The following is an 18,075-nucleotide window of genomic DNA, read 5'->3' as shown; positions in this document are numbered from 1 at the left end:
AGCTAAGTATGTAAGAAGACATCACCCTTAGACCAAATCATTGGTGATAAGGATGCTAGACTAATGACAAGGAATATACTCAGAAATGAATCATGTCTACTGAGGAAGGTTGAACCCAAAAAAATCAAAGATGTACTACAAGATGATGACTGGTATAAGGCCATGAAAGAGGAGATAGATCAGATTGAGAAAAAAAACTTGGTCTCTAGTCCCCAAACCAGCTGATAAGAATGTGATTGGTACCAAGTGAGTTTTCAAAAGAAAACTTGATGAGAATGGTGAAATAACAAGAAACAAAGCTATACTAGTTTGCAAAGGCTATGCATAAGAAGAAGGATTGGATTATGGAGAGACATTTGCTCCTATTGCAAGAATGGAATGAGTAAGAACATTACTTGCATATGCTACATATAAAGGTTTCAAAGTTTACTAGATGGACTTAAAGGCAGCTTTTCTGAATGGTATACTAGAAGAGGAAGTCTACATAGAACAACTAGAGGGGTTTGTTGATGAGAAGAACAAGAAAATGGTTTGGAAACCACACAAAGCACTCTATGGACTAAAGCAAGTGCCAAGAGCATGGTATGAAAGGCTGCACAAATATCTTATGAAGATAGGATTTGAAAGAATACATGACAATAGCAACTTGAACATCAAAGCTAAGGAAGGTAAAGACATTTTGATTTTAGAAATCTTTGTTGATGACATAATATTTGGAGGAAAAGATGTTTTATGCAAAGATTTTGTTAACCAAACGAAGCATGAATTTGAGATGTCAATGTTTGGAGAAATCAAATTCTTTGTTGGATTACAAGTACATTAGTTGAAGCATGACATATTTGTAACCCAATCCAAATACATCAAGGAAGTACTCAAAAAATTTGGGCTAGAAGACTCAAAACAAGTCAGCACACCAATGGCAACTGGGCATAAGCTATCCAAAAATGATGAGTCTACTGAAGTAAATTAGACATTGTAGAGGTCAATGATTGGAAAGCTGCAATATGTTGTACATAGTAGACTAGACATTGCATTAGTTGTTGGAATAGTGGCTAGATTTTCTACCAATCTAAGAGAAAACCTCTTAATGGTAGTATAGAGAATATTGAGATACCTGAAAGGAATTGATGACTTTGGTTTGTACTACAAAAAGAATGAGAAATTTGAATTGAGAGCTTATATAGATGTAGATTGGGGAGGTAACATTGATTATAGAAAAAGCACCAGTGGAGGAGCACTTTTCTTAGGAAAAAGGTTGATTACATGGACAAGAAAAAACCAAAGCTGCACCTCACAATCTTCTGCTGAAGCTGAATATGTAGTAGTTGCTATAAACTACACTAATATTGTGTGGATGAAACATTTACTGCAAGGTATGAGGGAAGAGGTAATTGAGCCAGTGACACTTTATTGTGATAATACAAGTGCTATCAATATATCAAAGAATCTAGTAATGCATTCTAAAACCAAGCATATTGCAATTAAGTGCCACTGTATAAGAGAGCTAGTGGAAGATAAACAAGTGAAGATGGAATATGTTAGCTCAAAGGAACAGATTGCTGATATATTCACAAAAGCACTACCTAAAGATGCTTTCGAGTATCTTAGAGGTAAGCTAGGGGTGATACCCCTAGCTAAAGCTACTTAAGGAAAAAGCAAGAATACCCTACATCAAATAAGCCAAATTTTGAAGATTTTACACATTGATGAGGAGGATGTTTACTTTGGGATTCATGCCTAAAGTAATAGAAGTACTAAAAATTTCAAGTTAATCACAAGCAAGGTGACAGAGGGAGATTTACTAAATCTATAAAAGCTACATCTGCATATTAAAGATGCTAATACATCTTTGGCATTGTTGTCAAAGAGGGAGAAGTGAACAACTAATCAACAATATTGTTAAAGATCAAGGATCAAAGAAGTAGAGGGAGATTTCAAAGGTTGATCAGAATAGTGAAAGATGAATAATACAGAGGAAGAAAGATAAAGATAAAGGATACAACAACAAAGAGGAACAAGTGAAATGAAGATGTGATGTTACAACTTACTTTTTGGCATTTGACTTGTTGTTCTAACCTAGTAAGCTTTTGGTGGAATAGTTTAGTCTGATGGCTGATCAGTTTGGTTTGCCATCAATGCCAAAGAAGAAGATTGTTGGAAATATGATTGAAAAGCTCATTGTTGTTGAAGATCAAAGAGGGAGATTATTGTTAAAGATTGTTTTCAATCATTTTTTTTCCATTGATGTCAAACATGCTATATGTAGGGATGATATTTTCTTACAAGAATCATGAACTATCACTTAGTTGATTGATGAAGAGTATTTGATCAAACAGATGTAACGAGAGCACCTAAAGGAAGGGTTGAGTTATGATATTGTAATGAAGTGAAAGAATCAATTAAGACAATGGTTAATTAATGTATTGATGACATACTCAAAGATATAGAGGTTGGTCATACTTAGATACATTAGAAGAAGAAGTTGTAACAAGGTTGATAGCAAAGCTTTAACTTTGATCATCAAAAGGTGCCGAGCAAGTCAGTTGAAGCTGAGAAAATTCTTAATAGAAGCTGAGTAACATAAATTTTTACTTAGTGCCGAGTGATCTTCAAGCGTCGAGTAAAAGATTAGGTGCCAAGCATCAGGAAAAAATTTAGCTAGTGCCAAGTGATTTTCAGGTGCTGAGCATCAGGAAAAACATAGTTGATGCTGAGTAACACGGTATGTGCCGAGCACTAGTATTTCAATAGTGCCAAGCTGCTGCATTATTTCAAATGATGAAGATTTTCCAAATCTAAGCTGACATAGTGGTTGAACTGAATTTTGTGAACAAGCTGGAAGATAAGGATGGTGAATTGTTGGCACAGAATCTTATGTAAACCATTTTTGGGCAAATTCTAAAGGATTATTCAAGAAGTTTCTAGAGGAAATAGAATATGGGATAGATACAATGTATCCTACCTAATCCATGCAAATTGAAATTGAAAAATGAAAGAATCGAGTGGGAAAAGGAACTCCAAGACTTCTATTTAAGAAGTCATAGACCAAGAAGCAAAAAGTTGCTGATACTGTTGCTACAGAAGTGCCAAAATCTGCGAATTGATTGAAAGGGTGTCAAGAAGGAGACATCTAGGAAAGGAAGAGCATAGAGGCTATGCTTCTACAAGTGGTCACAAAGAGATGATTACACTGGTACATTGAGTATGGAGACTCAAAAAGACAAAGCTTGAAAGAAAAGGCAAGCAGTTAAGAGTTGCAGAGGTAGAAGGCCAAGCAAGGATACGAGCGGAGAAGTGATCTGAAATCTGTAAGATAAGTTGTATGTTGTAGTCAAGTCAAGATTTTCTAATACTCTCTAGCAATTTTATTAGATTTGAAAATCCTATGGACTTTGGTTGACCTAACAACCATTTGTAAATCCTTTAAAAGGGTGGCATTCCAAGTGAATATTTTAAAGTCCTATTACTAGGCCAACTTCTAATAAGGTGGTTAAATCCTCCAATGAGGTCACATTTAATAGTGTGTGTTGTAAGCCTTTAACAGGGCATCACTTTAGAAGGGTGAGAATTGAGTAGTGTGTTACTGATGGTTTTTTCCAAATTGGGTTTCCACATAAATCACTATGTCATGTGTTGATTTCTTGTGTGTTGTACTTGCATGTTGATTTATAGTAACTTGCTAATCAAAAAAGTTAATGTTTGCATGAATGAATGATTGAATGGATTTATCACACTCAATAAAAATTATAAAAGGGACATCTGGACCTTGAATAACTGATTCACCCCCCCCCCCCCCCCCCCCCCTCTCAGTTATTCCAAAGCAATTCTAAAAAATATATAATATATCTAGCATTATATTATAGCTAGCAGTATATTCTAGAATTAGATATCCAATATTGTATCAAATATATGATATTATATTGGATATCTGATACTTGTGACTCAATATTTAAAAAAAATGACAGACCCACGGGCTTATATTTGGCTTATTTCAACACCAATATTTGAAGGCAAGGATCGGATATCGGATATTAAATTGGATATCGGATATAAAGTTTTTTTTATAGTTTTTTAAATCATTTTTAACATAAATTCAATAGATTTTATCATGATTTCATTAGTTTTAGTTGAATCTAGGGTTTTTTTGAAAAAAATTGTTAAAATTAAGTTTTTTTTAATATATATTACGTTTTACAATTCAATAGGAATGGCTGATCAAAATGATGACACTGAGGTAGGGAATAATATTCCTCATAACACCCCACCAAATGATCTAGTGCCCCCACAAAACTGTCCACCAAATGATCCTCTACCCCCTCAAAACCCTCCTCGAATCAAGGATTTGATAAATGAAAATCTCACTAAATTGAGGTGTTTGTGAAGAACATATAATAATGTATCCGCATTGGGTCCTATGTTATCCACGTTAAACACCATAGTGGATAACAATGAAACCCTTACGAACCAACAAAATGTTGCTCTTTATTGGCATGATGAAATGCATGAGATTTTTGATGATGGTTTGGACTATGATGAGGTTGCGGCCCTCAATATAACCAAAGAGGATTTGGCTAGCCTTTTTGCAAACTTGAAAAAGCGTATACTAGTCAACCCAAAAAAATCCAAACTATCAATTAAATGGTGCACAAATGACACCATACGTGCAAACTTTTGGGATCACTGGTGGATGGTTTTAGATATTCCTCCACAGAAATTTAGACATGCCATTTTATTTCCTTAGAAAATTATATGCAAAATTTTTGTTGAAATTTAAAGTGAACTATTGGAGCATGAAGCCCAACATGGGTGTAGGACTAGGAGCTCCTCAAGATAGACCCTCTTCCCAGTGGAAGAAAGTTGGCACCTTTGTCCCCCCCACTGATATCTTGCCTCCTCCTTGAGTGTAGCATCCTGATATTATGGTAGAGGCTAGCTTCCAAACCATCAGAGCCATTCATAGGCTAAGTAGCCTAATGATATCTCAGGCTAGGTCTATCCTGCCTCTTCGTGTTGATGATGCTGGGGTTAGTTCATCATCGGCTAGCTCATCACATGTTTGTGTGCCTCACACTTGCATTACATGTAAGAATATTTTCTTGGGTCCCATAGGTGATCTTCCTAAGTATCATTTTGTATTAGACGAGAATACACCAGACACATGTGCAGAGGTTACATACCCTGATGTGAGAGAGGAGGGTAGTGCAAAGGCATGGACTCCTTCGGTGTTGGTATGTGTATATATTATTTTGTTATGACATATGTGATTTAAAGTTATTTTTTATATAGAGTAATTTTAATTTTTAAGCCATACTGACTTAAACATGCATGTGATCTTCATTCATGTTTAGTTGATGACCGAGGAGGAGCTCAGACAGATTAATGATGCCATGCTCTCGGCCATTTCATTTGGCCTTGAGACATATATGGTACATTATGTTGTTTTCACATTGTTTTTTCTATTTGATATTGTAGCATATATGGTTGCTAATCTTTCTTTTATCTTGCACGTACCACCTGTCCTGAGGGGACAAAGTGTGGGGGATGAGCCAGCATGCATTAACAAAGGAAAGGTAATTAGGTGCTTTCTATTTGATTAAATATCAATCCATTCTTGTAAAATGTATGTGGTAATGAAATTTAATTACATTCTTTATTGTATATAGGGTATGGCTACTGGTGATGAGCCTATATAGATTTTACGTTGTAGATGATTAGGCATTTCCATTTGCACTGAGAGCCCCATTGTATGTATAAGTATCATTTATTTTTTATTTTCCTTATCTTCATAAATAAATTCAAAACTAATTTTCATGATATTAACAACTACTATTTTGTATCTCATAGGTGACTCCTAGTGCACATGAGGTCCGATGGGAGAGTTATGTAGATTTGATGATGCAACCACTCTATCCTGAGGAGGAGCCTATAATAGTAAGTTGTAGTTTGAATTCATCATTAAATATTTTATAAATTTAGCATGCTATGAATTATAATGTTATAGTTTAAGTTGTAGATTCATCTAAAAAATGTATTTGAACATACACAGCCCATAATTAGCGAGGTAGAATCATTGTTAAGGGCATACGAGAGGACTCCTGACCGGCGCAAGAGGTCAGCGAAAGAGGTATTTATTATGAAATTTTAATAGTATAAATCTTCATTACAAAAAATATCATTATGCATTTGAGTAATTCAATGTTAGATACAAAGAATCATATAAATTTAGTAGTCTAACTTTGGGTTTTCCTTTTTTGTTTATGTAGGACACATCTGATCGACCTAGTGCAGTGAAGAGGCTGCATTTTGATCATCCACCATCACCCTAGGATAGTATAATTGTCATAGGATGTGTCATGAGACATTTTGAGATGGCATATGCCACATTGTATAAAGAAATATTGATGTTATACATATTTTGATGGCATGATCAGTCACATTTTGTACATGGATCTATGTATTTTGATATATATTTGAGTACTTTGTCTATGGATACATGATCTTTGATATATATTTGTGTAAAATTTTGTCTATGGATACATGTATTTTGATATATATTTTTGTCATTTATGTGCAGAATGATATACATATTAATTTAGTATCTAGTATTGTTCAATTTATTGTGGATCATGTGTATTGTTCATTTTTATGGAATATCATTAATTTTGATTATGTTTGTTATATTCAATTGAAATGAAATAATTTTTTAATAACATTTTAACAACCTTTATTATCAAATTTGGATGCAATTTTTAATTTGAAGTGCTATTATGACATAAACACACTTGTTAACCTCCTACACAAGGTTCATATAATCCCAAATCTGATTTTAAACTCCACCTTCAACCTTGAAACTAACTCTTGGCTTCAAATCTAATCTCAACAAAGTTAAGGACTCCACTCCTCAACCATGGATTCTATTCCCAACCACGAAGCCATTCCTAGATTCGTAATTTTTAATAAATAGCACTTAACTTTGTTACTATCCTCATACTAAAAATTTTCAATTTCAACATAACTTCAAAATATCTCAACTTAAGAGACTTGATTCATCGTATAGCATTCAATGATTCATTGATAGCCCTCACAAGCTCCTAGTTATGACCCTCAAAATATCGACCTCAAAATGCACTTAGAGCACCTTGGAGACTCCTCGGTACGGGGTGGTCACAGATGATGGATTGTCTCCATGGATAGAACAAGGGTTTCACTAGGGTTCACCCACCCACCCAGAGCTAATGGAACTGACAATTTGATGCCAAGATCAGCGGTTTCAAAGTTACACTCTGGTGCACCTATGAACTAAGGCACACTATGAGTTTTTGCATTGATCAAGATCATTGTGTCAAATCCAAATGAAATGTGATCTCTTAAAAATTAGAAAGGTTGTTTTAGGTATCAACATCACCATCCTATAGAATTTTATGTTTCATCAAAAGCCATCATGGGCTCCAAGTTATGACCCTTAGAAGATCAACCTCGAAATGCACTTAGAGCACCTTGGAGACTCCTCGGTACGGGGTGGCCGCGGATGATGGATGGTCTCTATGGATGAAACAAGAATGTCACTAGGGTTCACCTACCCACCTGGAGCTAATAGCACTGATGATTCGATGCCAAGATCTGTAATTTCAAAGTTACGCTCTGGTGCACCTATGAACTGAGGCACACTGCGAGTTTTGGCATCGAGCGAGATCGCTGTGCCGAATCCAAATAGAATGTGATCTCTCAAAAATGAGATAGGTTATTTTAGGTATCAGCATCACCATCCTATATAATTTAACATTTCATTGATATCCCTCACAAGATTTGAGTTATGACCCTCAGAAGATCGACCTCGAAATGACTTAGAGCACCTTGGAAACTCCTTGGTATGGGGTGGCCACAGATGATGGATGGTCTATGTGGATGGAACAAGGGTATCACTAGGGTTCACTCACCCACTCAAAGTTAATGGCACTAACGATTCGATTCCAAGATCAACAGTTTCAAAGTTACGCTTTGGCGCACCTATGAACTGAGGCACACTTTGAGTTTTGGCATCGAGCAAGATCATTGTGCGAAATCCAAACGGAATGTGATATCTCAAAAATGAGATAGGTTATTTTATGTATCAGCATCACTGTCCTTTAGAATTTGACATTTCATCAATATCCCTCACGAGCTCTAAGTTATGACCCTCAAAAGATCAACCTCGAAACGCACTTAGAGCACCTTAGAGACTCCTCGGTATGGGGTGGCCACAGATGATGGAAGGTCTTTGTGGATGGAACAAGAGTGTCACTAGGGTTCACCTTCCCATCCAGAGCTAATGGCATTTACAATTCGATGCCAAGATCAATGGTTTCAAAGTTACGCTCTGGTGCACCTATGAACTGAGGCACACTGCGAGTTTTGGCCTCGAGTGAGATTGTTGTGCCGAATCCAAATAGAATGTGATCTCTCAAAAATGAGATAGGTTATTTTAGGTATCAGCATCACCATCCTATAGAATTTTATGTTTCATCAATAGCCCTCACGAGTTCTGAGTTATGATCCTTAAAAAATTGACCTCGAAATGCACTTAGAGCACCTTGGAGACTCCTCGGTACAGGGTGGCCGTGGACGATGGATGACCTCCGTGGCTAAAACAAGGGTGTCACTAGGGTTCACCTACCCATATGGAGCTAATGGAACTAACAGTTTGATGCCAAGATTAGCTATTTTAGAGTTACGCTTTGGTGCACCTATGAACTGAAGCACACTATGAGTTTTGGCATCAAGCGAGATCATTGTGTCGAATCCAAAAAAAATGTGATCTTTGAAAAATGAGATAGGTTATTTTAGGTATTAGCATGGCCATCTTGTATAATTTGATAGTTCATTGATAGCCCTCATGAGCTCTGAGTTATGACCCTCAAAAGATCAACCTTGAAATGCAGTTAAAGCACCTTGGAGACTCCTCAGTACGTGGTGGCCGCATACAATGGTTGATCTCCATGGTTGAAACAAGGGTGTCACTAGGGTTTGTTAGAGTAAATAATTAATTGTTAATTATTTATTCTATTGCTTAAGCTTACTTAGGTCATGCATTTATTTAATATTTCATATTTAATGCATGTAGTGGTTAGTTGTTGACAACACAAGAGTTTGTTCCCTTCTAGTTGTCGCACTTATCTTCTACCACTTTCCAGCTTGTTCTACAAGCTTCCATGAGCTCTTTATATTCGAGCTCTCCTCTTTGTATTATCATCACAATATCATATTGCACATTGTAAATACATTTCTTCTTGTGTTTGCATTCATGGTGTCTCTCATGTCCGTTTAGGGTTTTGCCCGTGCTCCATGCTCCTCCCCTTCTATGGCTTCTCTTTGACAGGTTTCGCATGCAGGTGATCTTGGCATCTTCAGAGTTGGCTTTTCTCAACTCCAACATGGTATCAGAGCCTTCTTGTTGCTGCTTCGTTGAAGAATTTTGAAGCCGTGATTTGAAGTCACAAACCCTAGTTTGTTTGTGCATTTTTTCTTCAAATTAGGGGGTCAGTAAATTTTTGGAGCACTTTGGACCCAAACGGACATCACCATTGGATCCAAAAGGCCATTTGCAGTCAAGATTCATATAAAACTTGTTGTTTTTGGACACAGGGCAATTTTGGGGATTTTTTGAAGCTTCCAAGGTTGCTGCTGTACGGATCGTACGGACGCAGAGCGTAAATTTTTTTTTAAAAAGGGTTTTTTAGGCGCATCGCCACCGTGCCACCGCGGGGCCACCACTGTGCCACCCGCGCGCCGCCCACAGCGGCCGTAGCAGGTAGTGCCGCCCGGGCTCCACCGCGGTGCGGTCGCCTCCCGTCCGCCGGTGGCTCATCCTCTGGCGCCGCTCTATGGTCACCTCCACTAGTGGCGCAACCTGACTCCGCCGCCCTGCGGCCACCTCCGCTCGGCCACCTCCACCCGACAGCTGTGCACGCCGCGTCAGCATCTGCAGCCACTGCGGGGGTGACACGTGGCCTGGGCGCCACGTGGCACCTTGCCACATGGACCCGCCACGTCACCCCTGCCACGTCGGTTCTGCCACGTGGCGTGCCACGTGGTCTCTTTTTTGCTGCGATAGCTAATGGGCTGTCAATTTTAATCTCTGGGTCTGCTGACATCAGCATGACGTCATCCTACATCAGCACCTTCTTGCACCTCTCCTAGGGTCATTTTCAACCAACCTTTGGTTTTTTGGCCATAACTTTTGCATACGGAGGTATTTTTCTGATCCAAAAGAAGTGTCAAAAAGCTGGTTCCGAGACAAAGATTTTGATGTAGGTATTTTTTGGTTTTGATGCATTTTTATTACCTATTTTTTCTGTTGAAGTCCGAAGTCCTATTTTTGACTTCGGCATGCATATCTTTTGTGTCCCATGTCTGTTTTTTGAAAACTTTATATTTCTGGAAAGCTGGTTCTATGTACTCTTCAAAAAAGTAGTCCTTTTTCTTTTTTTTTGGCCTCTACTCTTTCTATCATAGTTTTGGCATTTTTTCTCTATGGTTGATATTTTGAGTGTTTTAGGCCCGAGGATCATTTTCCTGGCATGGTTTGCTTTCTTTTCGGCTGTACTTTCTCTTGGTTCAGCTCTTTTTTAGTTTTGATGATTGTAGCTATCATTTTGAAGCATTTTTTATTTTCACGCTGAGATAAAGTGTCACTTTTGCATTCTGGGAGTCATGAACGTTGTTTTGAGTCAGGTGTACTTGCACTATTTTCATAAAGCACCATGGGGGGGATTATTTGTTTTCTATTGTAGGCATTCTCCTTTTGTCAAGTGAGTGTCCCTTCCATGAAATTAGCCCCATGCAGAGTCAGTTAGACCGTGTCTTTATCGGTGTCTGTACCTCTTTTCCTCTCTCCTCGTTCTTGGTTCGTTTGCAGGAGATTTTGGCTCACCTTCTCAGTTGCCTATCATCACACCCCGTCTGCATTAAGAGGGGTTATGCTGTGTTCTAATGCATCCATGGTTCGATGGTTCGATAGTGTGAACTATGTATTCAGTGGTTGATCCTATATACAAGGCGATTGCAGTGGCTGGCTACCTATGCATTTCGGTGAGATGGATCATCTACCATATAGACATGCTCGGTTCGTGCCTTCTTCTTCCATGGAGGTTCTTCAGATCATCAGTTTGGCAGATTTTTCGGCTTCTTCATGCTTCAGTGATGCTACTTCTTCATGATAATTCCTTGTTCTTGTTTTAGGGGACAATTTCCCTAGTTGGAGACTTCTTCAGCTCTTCACTGGGTTCTTACCTCTTTTTGGGGGAGGGTTTTTCCCATGTGATTTTCTCTCTTTCCTCGCTTACAGAGGTTGCATTCTTCTTGCATTGTACATGGGTACCTAACATGGCCTCGTTGCCGGGACCCATTATGCATTCATCTTAGCTTTGTGAGCTTAAGGCATTTCCCTAAGTTGCACTTAAGGGGGGGTGTTAGAGTAAATAATTAATTGTTAATTATTTATTCTATTGCTTAAGCTTACTTAGGTCATGCATTTATTTAATATTTCATATTTAATGCATGTAGTGGTTAGTTGTTGACAACACGGGAGTTTGTTCCCTTCTAGTTGTCGCACTTATCTTCTACCACTTTCCAGCTTGTTCTACAAGCTTCCATGAGCTCTTTATATTCGAGCTCTCCTCTTTGTATTATCATCACAATATCATATTGCACATTGTAAATACATTTCTTCTTGTGTTTGCATTCATGGTGTCTCTCAAGTCCGTTTAGGGTTTTGCCCGTGCTCCATGCTCCTCCCCTTCTATGGCTTCTCTTTGATAGGTTTCGCATGCAGGTGATCTTGGCGTCTTTGGAGTTGGCTTTCCTCAACTCCAACAGGGTTCACTTGCCCACCCAGAGCTAATGGCACTGATGATTTGATGCCCAATACAACCTAGCTCTATGTTCAATCTCTTGCTTCTTCTCTTAGTGGTGACTTTATTCTCTCTTACCCATGATTATTCTATTTTCTTATCTATGGTGAATGGCTATGTTGATATCTGAGAGTAATGTTATGCAATTTTTGAGAGATCAAGATTCTATGTAATTTCTTTGGCACCCTCTCTCTTTATCTTGGTGATGATATTTGAATACCCTTTGTGCTTTAAGGTTTATTCATTTTAAAAATCTATGTTTGTGGTAGTTGGGATGCAACTTTAATAGTAATTATGGCGTAGTAGTATGTGTCTTTCACCTCCATTTGATTTTTATCCATGTAGATCTTGAGAATTTTTTGGGGATTCTCTATGAGGACTCTTCATTTCTTCTATAGTGTCTCTATTTCTTATCCTTCTCAGAAGATTAAATTTCTTATGGTTTTTTTTGGTCGATCATCTTGTGTGGTGGAGATCTCCCCTCTAAAGGGTGGGAAGTGTTCTAAAGAGTAAAAATATTATAGAAAGTTTATAAAAATTGAAAAAACACCTCTCTATGAAATTAATATATCCCAATGATGTAAAAGAGTCAATCATGGAAAAAAAAAAATTGATCTTTTCTTTTCAAGTACTAAATTATATCATGTAATTTAGACCACTCATCATAAATAAAAATAGAATAATTCAAATCTTTTGCATGTATTTGGATGTGTATGTGTTATTTTGAATAACTTGTCTTTTTCATTATTACAAAAACCATGATATACAAAAAAAACTTCACATTTTACATCATAATACATCCTAAATCTTAGGAATTCTCCCCAACAAACCCCCCCCCACCCCCCAACTCTTCATGATGTACCTAAATTCCAATATCGTAAAAAAATTAGTAACTTATTATATTAAACAAGATAATTAGCACTTCACTGAATCATTTTGAAGAAAATAACATAAGAAGTAAATATACCTAGTCAAGTGTTCTAGTAGGGTCCCCTCTCTGTTTTAGGGTCTCCAACAAGGCTTCATGATCAACATTAGTGATAGTAAAGATTTCTTTTACTTTTGGTCTACCTTGACACTTCAACAACTTTACATTTTTTGCTATAATAAGATGCAAATATATGAGAATTATTTTGTGCTTCTAATAGTCTTCGAATGTAGGAATTTTGTTTTTTTGAAGCATGTATGTCCGCAGCCATATTCCAATGACAACCACTGAATTAGTAGGATATGTGAATCCATCATCATCTGTGATCAGTTGTCCAAGTTTTTGTTTACCTCTTACACAACGTGCTAACAAATAATCAGATTTCTCATCATTCCCCTGTGGTGCAACCAATGCAAAGACATCTCCTGGCTGAAGTAGATCTAATATATGGTTATGATCAAGTGAACTTTCCATGTCATCATTTTTGATAGAGGGTATGACAGAAAATGGAGTAAGATAATGTGGAGCCCATGTGTCCACCAACTCACTCGACTCATAGTGATCCCAATCACACTGAAAACAACTAGGAAAAAAGCAAGGTAGCTTTCATGTTCAAATGGTCCATGTACTAGAATCAAAGCTCCGAAATGAATGCATTTTTAATGAGTCTCTCATTGTGGACCCTTCCTCAACCAACCAAAAGAACCTATGTAACACTAAATCAAGAATATCCCCCTGTGATAATGCTAAAGTACACCAATCAACAATGCTACGAGCATCAAGAAGCTCTGCTACTGAAATCTTCAGTTGCTCCTTAACTAGAGCTCTCTTCACACATGCTCCTACTCCATCATGTTCCCCTTTTCCATGGCCGGGGTCAAACAAACTCCAAATATGAGGCACCCCCCTCTTTTTGTACATCCTACACAACCAATAAAACATGCTAGCATTCTTGAATTGACCTGTACAGTTATCTGACCAAATGATATGTCTATCCATAGCAATTGCATGGTCATGTAAGAAATCAAAATAATTCTCAAAACAATGTTGCAAAAACTCATGAGAGTGAGATCTATCATCACTCATATTAAAATGATACTCTCTAATAATCTTCTGTCATGTCCCCTTTTCAAATAATTAAAAATAATAATTTTTGTCAAGGCAGGCAAGCCTAAGAAGGTGAAGTTTCGGAAAAAGGGGGTTAATCTTTGGAAACCGTTGGACTAATAAATGAAAATTATTATTAAAATATGTTTTAGTAACCTCTCTTGGAGGTGAATTAGGGTTATGCCCTCTTTTAAGGAGTTTGGAGGCATTTTGGGCTCATTCCAGAACTTGATTTTTTCTCATTTCTTTGTTATTCTTCAGAGGTTGCCAAACCTGTGGAGAAGGAGACCAAAGAACAGGAGTTTTTAGGTTTCTAGGAAGGCTAAGGATGGGAGTTTGAATCCATTCCATATGCATGCTCATGCAGAGTTTGCCTTTGTGCTAAACAGTGCAGATTTGTGGGTTTTCGAGTGTGTTTTTTGTAAGAGTTTGATGTTTTTGGTTGAGTATTTCATATTAGTTTGGGTTGCTACTGTATATCAGACTTTAAAATATTAAAATAGATTTGAATATATGTATTTGGATATTATTATACTTCTATGATAGATTATTAATTTTTTGTGGTGATTCCGAGCTATTTTGTGCTGTTTTCGGGAGCCCGATGAGCATTATTTTTGTTCTCCGTTTGGGAGCTATTGTGTGCATGTGATACAGATCTAAAAATATCATTTTATAGGCTGTTATGCTGCTCAAATTTCTGTAAAAATTTCCACTTTTAGATTTATTAATAATAGGTGAAGCTGTGAAGCTTTTGGCACTATTTCAAGCATACCTGATTTGGGGTTTATTGAGAAATTGGTGGATCTTTGAAATATTGGTTGCTTGATTTTAAAGATCTGATTTGAGGCTTCAAATATCATATAAAATCAGAGAAAGGGACATTTCAATGGTATCAGAGCTATGATCTTGCCAGCCTGAGGGTTTGTAGAAGTTTACATGTCAGTTTTGACAACTACCTAGATCTTGCAAGTCATAATTTATGGTTGCATGCTACTTCTAATCATTTGCATGTTAGTTCTTGGTGAATTTTTTGGTTGCATGTTTCTTCTAATAAGCTGCATGTCAAAATCTATGGTTGCATGCTACTTCTAATCATTTGCATGTTAGTTCTTGGTGTTTGAAAAAGTTATAACCTATTGGGGTTACACTCTACTTTATTTGGAATGGACAGGTATAGTATAGAGTCTCATAGGAAACAATCTTGGACACTTGATATCCAGAGTCAGAACAGTACAAAGGATGGTTATTTAGACATTTGAGATAAACTTAGGAAAATAAGCCATGACATGTCTGAACAGTTGGTTGAGCACCACCGTATGATGAATGACATGTTGTCCAACCCAGCTAAGGTGGATAAGTTGACTGGATTTCTATTTGGAAAATTTTCTCACAGGGCAGATGACACAATTACCAAGAACTTGCATGAGGAGCTTTATAAACTAGCTTATAGCTAGGTAGAGGTCCCAGATTCTACTCTACCACAGGAGGTAGTGAGAAAGGATATTACACAGATTGATAGTAATGGTCAACTTGATACTCAAATTAAGACAATTGTATACAAGTCATCAAAGGGTGATGTCACAGGTATTCAGGATGGTATAGTTACAACAGGCAGTGACTACAGCGTAGTGGGTTCAGATGATGATTATGAGGATGTTGTCGTGCATGATGGTGAGATACCTAGTAGAGATGAGCAGACATTGAGCATTCATGACTTTGCTAAGAAAGAGTACTAGGCACAGTTAGATGCTTCATCACATGAGGTTGAGGCTGGTAGTACTTCACATGATTTGTCCAGCCAGTTGAAAGTGAACAAAGACAGTATTGTGACTTCATTATCTGATCATGGTAGTTATGTGGAGTTAGTTGGTATTGGTCATATTACTCAGGTGAGGAGTTTGCTTGAGTTACGAGCTGATTCTAGTTTATGGATATGGACTCGAGATTGTTATATTGGTATTTGTGATTTAGTTGACTAGAGATCTTTAACACTTTTTGGTAGCAGTGTTTGTTTGGGTGCTATCATGGATTTGATTAGTAGATTGCATGGTGTTGTCTTTCCTTGTGCTAGTAGCTTATTTGATGTTGGTATTAGTTTTTATACACCGGTGTTGGGCTTTGTTCATATATCCAGTCGACCATTTTTGCTAGAATGTGTTGATGATCATTCATATTTGGTAGTGTGTATAGATAAGTCTCAAGATCATATTGGCATTGATGACATCCAGGAGGATGCAGTGGGCAGTTTTGAAGACTTAGTTTCCTTGGTGGTTTCTTTTGGTACAGAGGAGTTGGATAGCAGTGCTACAGTTTTTGATACTCTGTATGTTGATATGAGCTTTGGAGTTGATTTGCATGTTATGGATGGTAATACTCTAAAGACTAGTAACCTTGAGGATACTCCTTTAGATAGTGCATCAAAGGAGGTTTGTAGGATATAGTCTAGCCAGTGCCATCATGTGTCTAGTCAGTTGAGAGTTAGTGAGCGAGACATTGGTATTGCTTGCCAACATTTCGATACTGTTCGTCAATTGTTAGCAGTTTATGGATGGGGTTCTCCTACTAGTGATGAGCAGGGAGGTAGTTATCTTTCCTTGAAAGAGTTCCACTCTTTATGGGAGGCTATCCAAATTTTGAGACAAGATTATATGCAGTTGGTAGCCGATAGAGATTATCTTATGGAGTGGGGCAGTACAACATATGATGCATTGTTGGCCAAGGAAGATGAGGTGAGTGAGCTTACTTAGCAACTTGAGGTGACTTTTGAGATTTTTGAGAGTACATAGTTGGCTTTCAAGGAGTCACAGTTTCATTTGGCTAAGGTGACCATGGAGTTAGAGAAACTACAGTCTTTACCAGATTCTATATAGTCACAAGCTGTGGTGTCTGGTGATTTGAGGATGTCCATGATCGAGATTGTCAAAGATAGTGGAGATGGGGATGCATCCATCCTTGATACTAACATTAGCATATCAGGTTTGTCCCCACTAGAGTCAGGTTTAGTTGAGTTGGGTGCTGCAACAGATTTTTGTGGTATGCCAGACAAGGTGGTGACCTCTAGTACTAATGGAACAAAGACTAGAGATGATGTATAAAAGACCATGTGTGATGTTGGTGAGCTGACAGTTGGCATGGTTCCTGCTAGTAATACTACTCCCTTGGCGATGTCTTCAGAGGTAGTAGTCAGTTCCAACTTGGTTAGTGATCAATTATAGTTAGTTACATCTAGATTGCAGTCTGAGCCACTGACTGAGATTGGCACATTCTATCGACATTACATTGTGAGTTATGCTCATCAATTCACCTTTGATGACCATGTTGATGAGATGATGATACAGAGATGTACTTTGATTCCTAGTGCTTATCATCAGTTATGGGATAGTTTGATACCTCGGGATGAGAGTTGTGATGGGCACGACATGACAATAGGTTTTGCAGTTGATAGCTTGATAATACATGACTTAGAGTAGGAGTTTTGGAGTGATGCTTTAGTGGGTGTTGTTATTGATTCTACTCCTTTGGCTATGACATCTCCTCACTTAGCTGGTGATCAGTCATAGTGGGTTGTATCACTTGTTCATGGTGAGCTATTGACTGAGGTTGGTTTTTTTTATCAACATTATATTGCATGGTATGTACATCAGTTAGCATTTGATCCTTGTGTTGAGGAGTTGATGGAAAGAAAACTTGGTTTGGGTTCCATTTCTTGCTATTTATCTTGTGATGGCTTCTCACCATCAAGGGTGCATGGGAGTTATGGTTATGAGATAGTGGCCAGTGATCTGCAGAGTTGTTTTGACTATAGGAGTTGTATAGTGTGTGGATTCTCCATACATGGTACAGTTTGATTCAGGAGCATTCACCATTGTTGCAGAGTTGGATTGTACATTTTGTATAGGCCATTAGGATGCATTGATGGTATTTACTGTGTTGGTAGTTTGATTTGTCCACTTTACTTGGGCTTTGATGTTCTAAGAGTTTGTGTCTGATGGGTTTCTGACTATGGAAGTTGTGACTTTGGAGTTTGGTTGAGCACTAATTGTCAGTTTGATTATGGATTCCTCTTGGTTATAATGCAGAGGATATTGCAGGAGCCTGTGTTAATTGAAAATAGTATAGTTCATGACTACATTTGATCCAGGTGGATTGATT

This window comes from Cupressus sempervirens, chromosome 11, assembly GCF_028749045.1.
Source record: "Cupressus sempervirens isolate cs-2001-9-10 chromosome 11, ASM2874904v1, whole genome shotgun sequence".
In the NCBI taxonomy this organism is placed as follows: Eukaryota; Viridiplantae; Streptophyta; class Pinopsida; order Cupressales; family Cupressaceae; genus Cupressus; species Cupressus sempervirens.
This window is presented reverse-complemented; position numbering follows the sequence as displayed.